The sequence below is a fragment of the Acipenser ruthenus genome, chromosome 6 (assembly GCF_902713425.1).
Source record: "Acipenser ruthenus chromosome 6, fAciRut3.2 maternal haplotype, whole genome shotgun sequence".
Lineage (NCBI taxonomy): Eukaryota > Metazoa > Chordata > Actinopteri > Acipenseriformes > Acipenseridae > Acipenser > Acipenser ruthenus.
In genome coordinates this window covers 49,640,647-49,650,637 of record NC_081194.1, presented here as the reverse complement: position 1 = coordinate 49,650,637, position 9,991 = coordinate 49,640,647, and the positions used below count along the sequence as shown (strand labels likewise).

The window sequence follows — 9,991 nt, the reverse complement described above, 5'->3', positions numbered from 1 at the left end:
TGATTAGTATTCCATAAAATATAGTATTTTATAAAGATTTTAACTCCCCCCTTTGATTTCTCAAACAATATACTGAAACAATGTTGGCTTAGAAATGCTGAATTAATAAAGTGTATAATTTGGTTTGTATTTTACCAAGATTCTGAACTGGGAGAAGAGACTTCAGCAAGCTACTGGTGACAAGCTGTGCTCCAATGCTGAAGAATAAATTCAATTATATAAACAAAGGCTTCCCAAACCAGGCAATTATTTTTCTTTAAATGAAGTGGCTTTGACATAATCAGACTGATTTACAAGATGTTAAATGTTATAACACCAACATAAATTTAACCTTCAACCTTAGACTGCTAAGAATTAGATCCTCATAGCAATGATTAGCAACCAATGTCTCTGTTGCCAAGAGGTCGCTTGTATAAAGCTGGAGAACTTAAAAGATTAGGGATGTCTCAAAAAGCAGAAAATCAAATGTTATAAAGGCTGGTAACAGCACAAAAAGATACACTGTACAAATGTATCCAGCATTCCGGGTTAGTGCTATCTAATCTGTATGGATTATTATTATATCACAGTTTAAGTGGATTTGCCGTTTCCCAAACACTTTTGGAACCATGTATAATCGGGAACACAGTTGTGAATTCACAAGTACTCAGGAGCAGTCCAATACTGTTCAGAGTAGACTTCCTGCAAGGGTTTTGCAATGGTGAATGTAACATGGCACCATCACATTTTTCGGACTAATTCATAGAACAAATGTCCTACAAGTGTCCTTAACTAAGTATACATTATTAACCATGTGTGTCTGTAAACTCAAATAACATCCCATTGAACAAGATAGCTGCATTGAGAACTCTGTATATGATGGTGGTGCTTCACAAGCCAGTTTTGGAGGAAAGAATTATTTAAATGGCATCTGAAGCTATATGTACTCAAACCAACAGGATTTGCTCAACACAAAAACTTGGAAAAGCAATAAAAAAAATAAAAGCCTGTATACACTAACTTTACTATATGCAGGAGACATACCCCATTATGACAAAGGATCATCTCCTCTGGATGCTTTGCACCAGGTAGCTGTTGAATATGCTTCAGCTATCAAACTTAAACCAAGGAATCCAAAACTTCCTGCTTGGCCTGGCCATAGAAGAGCAATACTATCCTGCTGAAATACATGGGCTTAAAAAAAGGGTAAGTGTGTGACTTGTGATTATCTGCCGTCATTCTCCTTTGTGTTTGGAAGATATAATCATTCAACTCACTCATGGAAAAGTCTGAAAATGTGCACTGCAACAACATACATTAGATTATGAGTTCTGTATTTTGCATAAAGCGCTTTAGTCAAATTATGTTTTTTTTGCCCTACATAAGATATTTACTTTTTCATCAGACTGAAGAAGACACCCAAGAACTCAGAAGTGCTAAAGCTGCTGGTAGAGAAGATTACATTTTGGCCATCTGCAAACTTCATGGGTTCCAGGGAAAGCCTGTGCTGGAAAATCAGCTGCAAGCCCTGGATGCTGAGTTTCATCAGCTAAAGGACCTGCGTAAGTCAGGCTACATACAGACTCTTTTCATCTGGAAATCAAAGAAGGCTAGCAAGGTTATTTATAGTTCAAATAGCTCGCCCTATATTGAAGGAGTTAGGGTTTTTTAGATGTTAGTCTTTTATCTAATTCCTGGCGTTATCTTTATGCTGATCAGAAAGAAGTGCAATCAAACAGATTCAAATTAAGATGTTCTTTTGTCAGAAACTCAGCATGAAAAATAGCTATTTGCTCATTAATTAAAATACATGTACTGGCTAATTTTCAAAGCAGTGCTGTAAAATTAGTATTTTTCTAAAAGGAAAACATGTATATATTACCAGACAAGATATAAGGCAGTGATTTTTTTTTTACCTGTGTTGTTTACTAAATTTGTAACATTGCCAAAGAAATGTGTTTTGTTTTGTTTAGAAACACTAATTTTCAAATAACATAACACATGTATTTGCACTTTATTTTAAAATTGTTCTATCAGTATCTAAGACTTATATTACCAAAACCAAATGATTCTAAACCCCTGGTTGCACACTTATAAGGTAGGATTCTAAATAAAATAGCTGATTTTTTAAATAATTTTTAAGATGTTTGATTTTGCTCAGTTCATAAGTACCCATGATAGAAATAATTTAAGCTACAAATTTAAGTAAAGCACCATTGAAAATGCTAAGTATGTTTCCTAATAGTCTTGCAAACTGGCCTGTTTAAGAGGTTCTGTCCCTGGTTTTGAGCAACTGTCCTTCATCAGATATATTGATGAACTACTATATTTATTTAACATTATAATGGAGTGAATACAAACCATTATACAGTACTTCCAAACAAAATGCAAGAAAATATACCCCTTTTATGTTGGGAAGGTTGACATTAAGATATTGTAAGACAGCAGGGAGGGGGTTAAAGCCTCCCAGAAGAAAAACATGTGTGAAAGGCACATTTGTTTACTTTAATTGTATTTGTTATTGTTTAATTTTTTTTTTGGGGGGGGGGGGGATTTTTATGCGCTGATGTGCTAATTTTAATTCACACAAAATAAAACAAACACAAAATAAACACCTAACTCCAAATTTGGAGCGCTGACTACACAGGTTATTCCCTGACTAACTCGCAGGACGGCTAAGCCATTTCCCCGCCAAACACAACAAACAAAAACCACACAGGTTTAATATAGCACACGCTTTACCTCACAACTGCTAGGAAGCAGAGCACCTCTTCTGCCTCCTTCTCCACCGCAGCCCTGAGCAATCTGACTGCTCCTCTTTAATACCCTACACTTGGTTCTAATTTAATAATGATCTCCAGGTGCAGGGAATAATTAAGCAATAAAAAAATTAAAGTAAACAAATGTGCCTTTCACACATGTTTTTCTTCCGGGAGGCTTTAACCCCCTCCCTGCTGTCTTACAATATGCAGTGGAGAATGACTTAGCATTGCCAGCATCTGCATACATCCCTTACTGCAACATTAATTTATAATCAGTGCAACCAAGTTCACGAGCGGGAGCTAGGGCTGCGTGAAGAATATGGGTTAGTATTTAGAGGCTTAGCTTCAAGGGAATGATGATAGCCTGCGGGCCAGGAGTGCTTGTTTTGAACTATTAGTTTTCTGTTGGGCAGGGAAGGTTTGAGCTGTAAATGGCCTGCGGGCCAGGTCAAAGGACGGGTTCTGGACTTTATACCGCAAGAACCTTGTACTGCGGAGATCGGCCCCATGGGCCCCCGGGACCCCCTGAAAACATAGAAATCCTCTGACTCTGCTGAGAATTCTGGAGGCACTGCCTCGTGGACCAGGCCATGCCCCCAGAGGATGGAAAGGTTCATAACCTGGAAAGAAGGAAGGAAAGAGAACCCCTGTCTCCAGGAGCCGCCCTCAAAGAGGTGAGGCGAGTCCTCCAAGGCAAGGCACTGGAGTGCGCCCGCAGGGGTATCTGAAAGATAGAGTTTGTTAGTATTTGGACTTTATTATTTGACCCTTAGCGGTCCATTTATTCAGCGCATCTCAAGCGTGTCAGGTCCAATTAATTTTCACACGCGCTGTTTATTTTACACGCACTGTTTAAAAGTATTTTTTTCACAGTAAAACAGGTTTAAAAGGCACTGCATATCAACAGGACACTCAGTACTGCATCTCCAGTCCCGCCCCACCCCACCCCCTTGTTTGCTGTATTTTTCACATACCTCTTCATAGTTGTGCATACTGATAAATCATCTCCTGATCACTCATTTTATCACCAAACTCCTCAATAATGCGATCCAAGTCATTATTTTATTACTATAACATCTCAAAAAGCTCTGCAAATGTCTGTGATATTCTTTGAGCGCTGGATGCAGAAGCAGCTATCTTGTTTGTTTATGGCCGTGTTATCTCTGTGGTGCCGAGGCTATGTGTATTGTTTTTTTTTTAGCTTCTCTCGGCTCCTATCGGTTATTGAATGCTTTCTCCGGAGAAATAACGACTAGAGACCTATGCTTTATGATGATGTCAGACAGGGTCCGACATCGGACTGGAAAGGGAAAATTGTAATGTCGGACCTGGTCTGACATAGGACCACAAAGGGTTAAGGATTGTAGATGACTACAGCTCTTACTGGTACAGTGAGAGAGAAACAATATAGTCTCTGGGTGAGACAAGAAATAACGCATGAGCTGCGAAAGAACAGTGTGGCTGGTGGTCCCCTCTGACTCGCTGTGGCGAAGACCCCCCTTTTAATGAAGGCATGAGTAGCTGCGGCTGACTTGAGGCCGGGGAAGTGAGACTCACTATCCCCCCAAAAGGATGGACCACCGGCTCCCCACAAGAACCAAACCTGAGAAGACAAACAAAGACCGTGTGCCAATGCACAAGAAAAAACAGGGAAGAGGGACAAAAAAGGACAAAGAGAGAGATGGTTATTAAAACGGGCTATGTGCAACCCTCTGTTAGAAGGAAACCTCTGGTGGGAAGGGTGTCCCCACTCCGGGCATACTAGCAATTGATTGGTGAGCTGCTGAGATGTCTGTAGGAAGAGAACGAAAGTAGGAGTGGACTGCTGCTGATGACCAGCGACCCATAGTTTTTATAAGGTAATGACTAACGTTGGCTTTTGCTGCTGACAAAGCTGCGCCGATCCTGAATGAGTGTGGGGTATAAAACTGGGGAGAGACCTGCTGTAGCATAGGAGAACCTGGTAGATGGAAAGAGGGCTGATGACATGTATTCTCTTGCAGATGAGAGTCGTGCCGTATGCCGTCCAGTTGGGTGTTTATGGCTGACAAGGCATCTGCAAAAGGATAAATAATTTTTTTAACGTCCTCGAAAAATATTTTGTTTGTAGTTCTGACATGGCTGCTTTGGCTGGTGGCACTTGGTGATCTGTATTAAAGATGAGCTGCTGGAACTTCATTCATTGATTGTTCCAATGTTGCAGCAAGGTGTACCACATTCTGATGTCTAGAGAGATGAGATGCCAACCATCCTATGTGTTAGTTAATACAGGATCGATCAGCGGTTTGCTAATGTCTCCTTGGAATGGAAAAGGTTAACTCACATTCAGAGATTTGGGTTTCACAACTCCAGTCATTCTCCTAATAGTGGAACTCCTTAACTCATAATCAAGACAGATTTCCAGTCTAGTACCATATCTCTCACCATGTATTAATGCTTGTAGTATTGGGGGATGAGCGGACATATTGGATGGAGATTAGCGTTAGCCTTGACTGTGGAAATGGCTGCCACGATCTGAGTATTGGAGGAAAGCTGGAGCGTTGGAAGCTCTGGAGGAGGGTTTCTTGCTTCTGAAAGATATTTTTATGTGAGAATCCAGGTTTTTGCAGTTGAGGCAAGCGAGAAGGCGTGAAATGAATGTTCTGCCTTGGGAATAATGCGAATTGCGAAATTGAAGTGGCCGAAGGGAGATAACAGGTTGCGTTTAGAGATTGATTTTGATACTTGAAAGTTGTTAATGAGTTTACGAATGTGTTCCAGGATTGTCGAGTGGGAGGCTGGCTTCGGATTTGACAGTGTCCCGGGTGATTCCGAGGAATTCTAGATGGGCCGATGGTTTATCTTGAGAGTAGGACGCCTACTGAAGAAAACAGGGATCGCAGATTGAGGATTGCTTGAGTGAGGTGGTCCAAAGGAGGGGAAATAAGGAGAAAGGTGTCTTCACAGCAGATCCTGAACAGGTGGTGGAGGGAGGGATGAATGGGCATGATTTAAAAGCGTCTAAATGATCAGTTTTTGTGAGCCAGGTGCTGTAGCCTGCTTCTTTGATGGATTTAATAGCGTCGGAAGCTGTAACGAAGGGAGAATTGATCGTGGGGAATCAGGGCGTTGAGACTGGAGTGGAACTGCCTCTCCTTGGCGGATGAACAATAGTAGGCACTTTCCCAGATATTTTGCGGGTCGCTATTCCGATGGGTCTAATCCTTAAGACGGGGAACGGAGCTGGGAAGGAGCCGGCCATGAATTCTTTGTCCATCTCGACTTGAATAAGAGACTCAGTGATTCTGGGTTCGGAGGAAGCAGAACGAAGATTTTTGCATGTGAATGGGACAGAGGGAGATTACGAAGGGGGCCAACCAAGGCTTTTAAAGTAGGGCGAGTCTGTGACTGTGGGGCAGTGCAGAGTATATGTGCGTCTGTGACCGTGAGGCGGTACAGAGTGTATGTGTGTCTGTGACCGTGGGGCGGTGTGGAGCATATGTGGATGTAGCAGATATAAAGATACAATTTATTATTGAGCAACGCCATACGCTTGCTTCCAGCCAGGATGTTGATATTGTTGTCGTGCAGGGGTTTTAAGAGTTTGGCGAGTGGCCGATCCTTATAAAAAAGCTGCTCCAGAGACTGAGCCTGCTGGCGGGGGCATTTTGATCTCCATAGTGCCGGGGCAGCAGGCCTGGTTGCGGGGTAGAGGTCTGCATTAGATGTAGACGGTCCATCGGAGAAATGAATGAGATATTTTGAGGAGAATCCGGCAGGGAGGTTTCCTGCAACATATGCAAAAACGCAAAACGCAAGAGAAGGAACAGAGATTGTGACATGGCTTAAATAGGAAGATCGCTTTGATAGGCAGGAGAAAAGTAGGAGGAGAGGAGCCCTAGCTCCCGCCCCTGAACCCCACTTTAAAGTTAACATAAAACGTACTGCAATATATAATGTTTTATACCTTAAAATAAATTCAGACATTAATTAAATTACCCCTCCAACAGGACTTGGTATATAAATTATTTACTCAGTTACCAATAACTGATGTGCAGGATTGTTTCGAAGAATAGCAGAATTAGAACATCTTTGAATAAAACATCTTAAAGAAAGAAAATCAGCTGTGATGTACCTACAGGAGGGTTTAGAACAGCTAATTACACAGTTTAATGCAGCAAGTGAAGACACAGAAAGGTTAGTTGTGTTGCATGAATTTCAAAAACCATGAAGCAGTGCTATATATACTATATACTGCTGAATTTGCCTTTTCAAATTGCCTTTTTTAAATTGCCATTTATCTTCACAGCAAATGAGAAACTGAAGAAGGCAAAAACACTGTGGACTATTTTAGTGGACTTATCTGTTGCTACTTCAACTTTACCAAGTTTATATTGTCTTCAGGTGTATATATACATTATATAAATTTACATAATATATTCTGTTACATTAAACCTTTCAGAGAAGTATGTCAATCCTGTTTTGGGGACGAATCAATTGAAAAAAACCCTGAGTGAAGTAAAATTAGGTAGTCCAAGATTATTGCTAATCAAGGTCTGTGAAACAAACCAAAAATGCACTGGATTCTTGTTTTTATTTCTTTGATTGTATTTTATGTTTGTATTTTAGGAAAGATGACCTACATGCTGTAAATCCATTAACTGTAATGATCACACAGCTAATAAGGTTTGTCAAAAAACTGACATTTTCTGGAAAAACAATGACTGCTGAGAAACGTATTCATATGATATAATAAAGGGTAGACCATGCACTGATATTGAAATAAGAAATATGTATTTATTTAAACATACTTGCATCAGACATGTTAAATAATGCTTATTAAAAAAAGGTAAATACGATGTTTTAAAGACCTACTAAAGGCTATAGAAAAGAAACACCTTCAAAGAATAAATGGCTCTTAATATTCATTTTTTTATTTTTATTTACTTACCTACAGTGAGTACCAGTAACTAAAAAAAGTCAATAAAATGAGGTATATGTTTAGTGGTAATATTAACAATGTGTACATTTATGTGATTAAACCATTTATAATTGTAACAGTTTTGATTTAGGAGTTTATAAACTACTAAAAAGGGAAGAGTGCATTTTCCTTGAAAGATAATGACAGTGTGCTATTGTATTTGTTTTGTAAAACTCAATGATCAATATACTGAAATTATTTTGAAACCCCCGTTGTTAAAAATTGTTTATTGACTGTTTAAATACCATACCTGTTTTTTTATTGTTATTGTTATTATTAAATTTATTTTTTTTAGTGTGGCTGAGCTCACTGCAAATGCTTTTTGCTAGTGTCTATTTCAGAGAGCTGTAATGAAGCAGCTGAAGTGTGGGCTTCTTGAGGCTCATTTCTTCCTGTTGGAGTCTCTGGCACTGCAACGGAACAGGAAAGAGCCCTGGCTAGGAAGGAGGTGCCAGGCATTATCAGCATTACTGAGGCTCACCACCCCTGCCTGCAAATAACTATTAGATATGCAGAATAAGGTACATCTGGCATAGACTTATAGTAACAAACCGATGGTATTGCCATTGCAGTGCCACTGCCATAATTTGATGAGGGAGATGTAAGTTGATTGTAGATATTTTAGCTATTATTTACCAGTAATGTATAATTCACAGAATGCATGGATTACTAAAAAATCACTTTTGACACTGCTTTACTAACCAGACATCAGAATTTTTAAGAACATAAGAACATAAGAAAGTTTACAAACGAGAGGAGGCCGTTCGGCCCATCGTGCTTGTTTGGTTGTTAGTAGCTTATTGATCCCAGAATCTCATCAAGCAGCTTCTTGAAGGATCCCAGGGTGTCAGCTTCAACAACATTACAGGAGAGTTGGTTCCAGACCCTCACAATTCTCTGTGTAAAAAAGTGCCCTCTGTCTTCTATTGGAGAAACCAGGGCGACGCGTTGACTGCAGGGAGGAGTTTGCTGGGTACAAAGGGGAAGCAGCTACGTCAAAACCTCCCCTTGCGCTGAGAAAGTGAGAACGACCAGCTGGAGCTAGGTGTTTTGTTTACCTTTGTGTTACTTGTCTGTTTGTGTTTTAGTAGAGGAGCAGGAGGACGAGAGGCTGTAGCCGGAGAGCCAGCATTTACCCCAGAGCACGACCCTCACCACACTGCACAACACCGCACAGCGCACGCACCACGACCCCCGGAGGAAAAAAGCACAGTTTTCGTGCACGGAGGATTGTGGCTAACGGCGTGTCTTTTTGTTTACTTTTTGGACTTTTAACCTTTTTGTTATTTTGCCCCAATACCATCGATTGGTAGAGTGGCTTATTATTATTTCGTTTTTGTATTACTTTTTGAACTTTCTGTTGGATTGTAATAAATATTGTTATTATTGGGAAACGGCAGCCTGGACATTATACTCTTTTTGCACTGCACCAGTCATCCTTACCACACTTCCCCACATTGTCTAGATGAAGACATTTCTGAGTCAACATAAACTCCTAGGTCTTTTTCATAGATTCCTTCTTCAATTTCAGTATCTCCCATATGATATTTATAATGCACATTTGTATTGCCTGCGTGTAGTACCTTACAATTTTCTCTATTAAATGTAATTTGTCATGTGTCTGCCCAGTTCTGAATGTTGTCTAGATCATTTTGAATGACCTTTGTTGCTGCAACAGTGTTTGCCACACTTCCTATTTTTGTGTTGTCTGCAGATTTAACAAGTTTGCTTACTATACCAGAATCTAAATCATTTATGTAGATTAGGAATAGCAGACGACCTAATACTGATCCATGTGGTATCATGGGGCAAGTTCAGCATGGAAGAGGGGGTCTTGGTCTCAGTTCAGCTCCTCCTACATGGCACAAGGCAGCCCCAGCTAAACAGAGGAAGCTGGTAATCAATGAGGTGCAAAAGCAGGAGGAGAGGATGAGGTGCGTAAAGGCTGTTTCCCAGGCCAAGCAGGGAGAATGCATGAGATGGGAGAGTGTGGAACAACGCAAGATCGGCTGGCAAGACCTATGCATAATGGAACAGAGCAGGATGAGTTTCCTCATCAGGTCAACATATGATGTTCTCCCATTACCACAGAACCTAAACCTCTGGGTAGGAGAGGATCCCTCATGTCCTTTGTGTTCATCACATGCAACATTAAGGCACATTTTAACAGAATGTAAGGTGGCTCTTAGCCAAGGACGGTTTAGCATTGAAAGACAAGCGTAACATGACCAATAAGATGCCGCCAGTTCCATCAAAACATTATCCACAAAAGACAACATTCCTCCGCCCA

The 9,991-nt window shown here is 40.4% G+C and overlaps 1 long non-coding RNA gene across 1 annotated transcript; it reads left to right on the top strand.

The window, feature by feature from the left end:
• The first annotated feature begins 1,324 nt into the window (after nt 1–1,324).
• On the top strand, nt 1,325–9,084 carry LOC131737380 (uncharacterized). The gene is made up of 4 exons (XR_009328996.1): nt 1,325–1,541; nt 7,350–7,406; nt 8,031–8,222; nt 8,790–9,084. It is a non-coding gene; the product is annotated as an uncharacterized LOC131737380 (long non-coding RNA).
• The last annotated feature ends 907 nt before the right edge of the window (nt 9,085–9,991 follow it).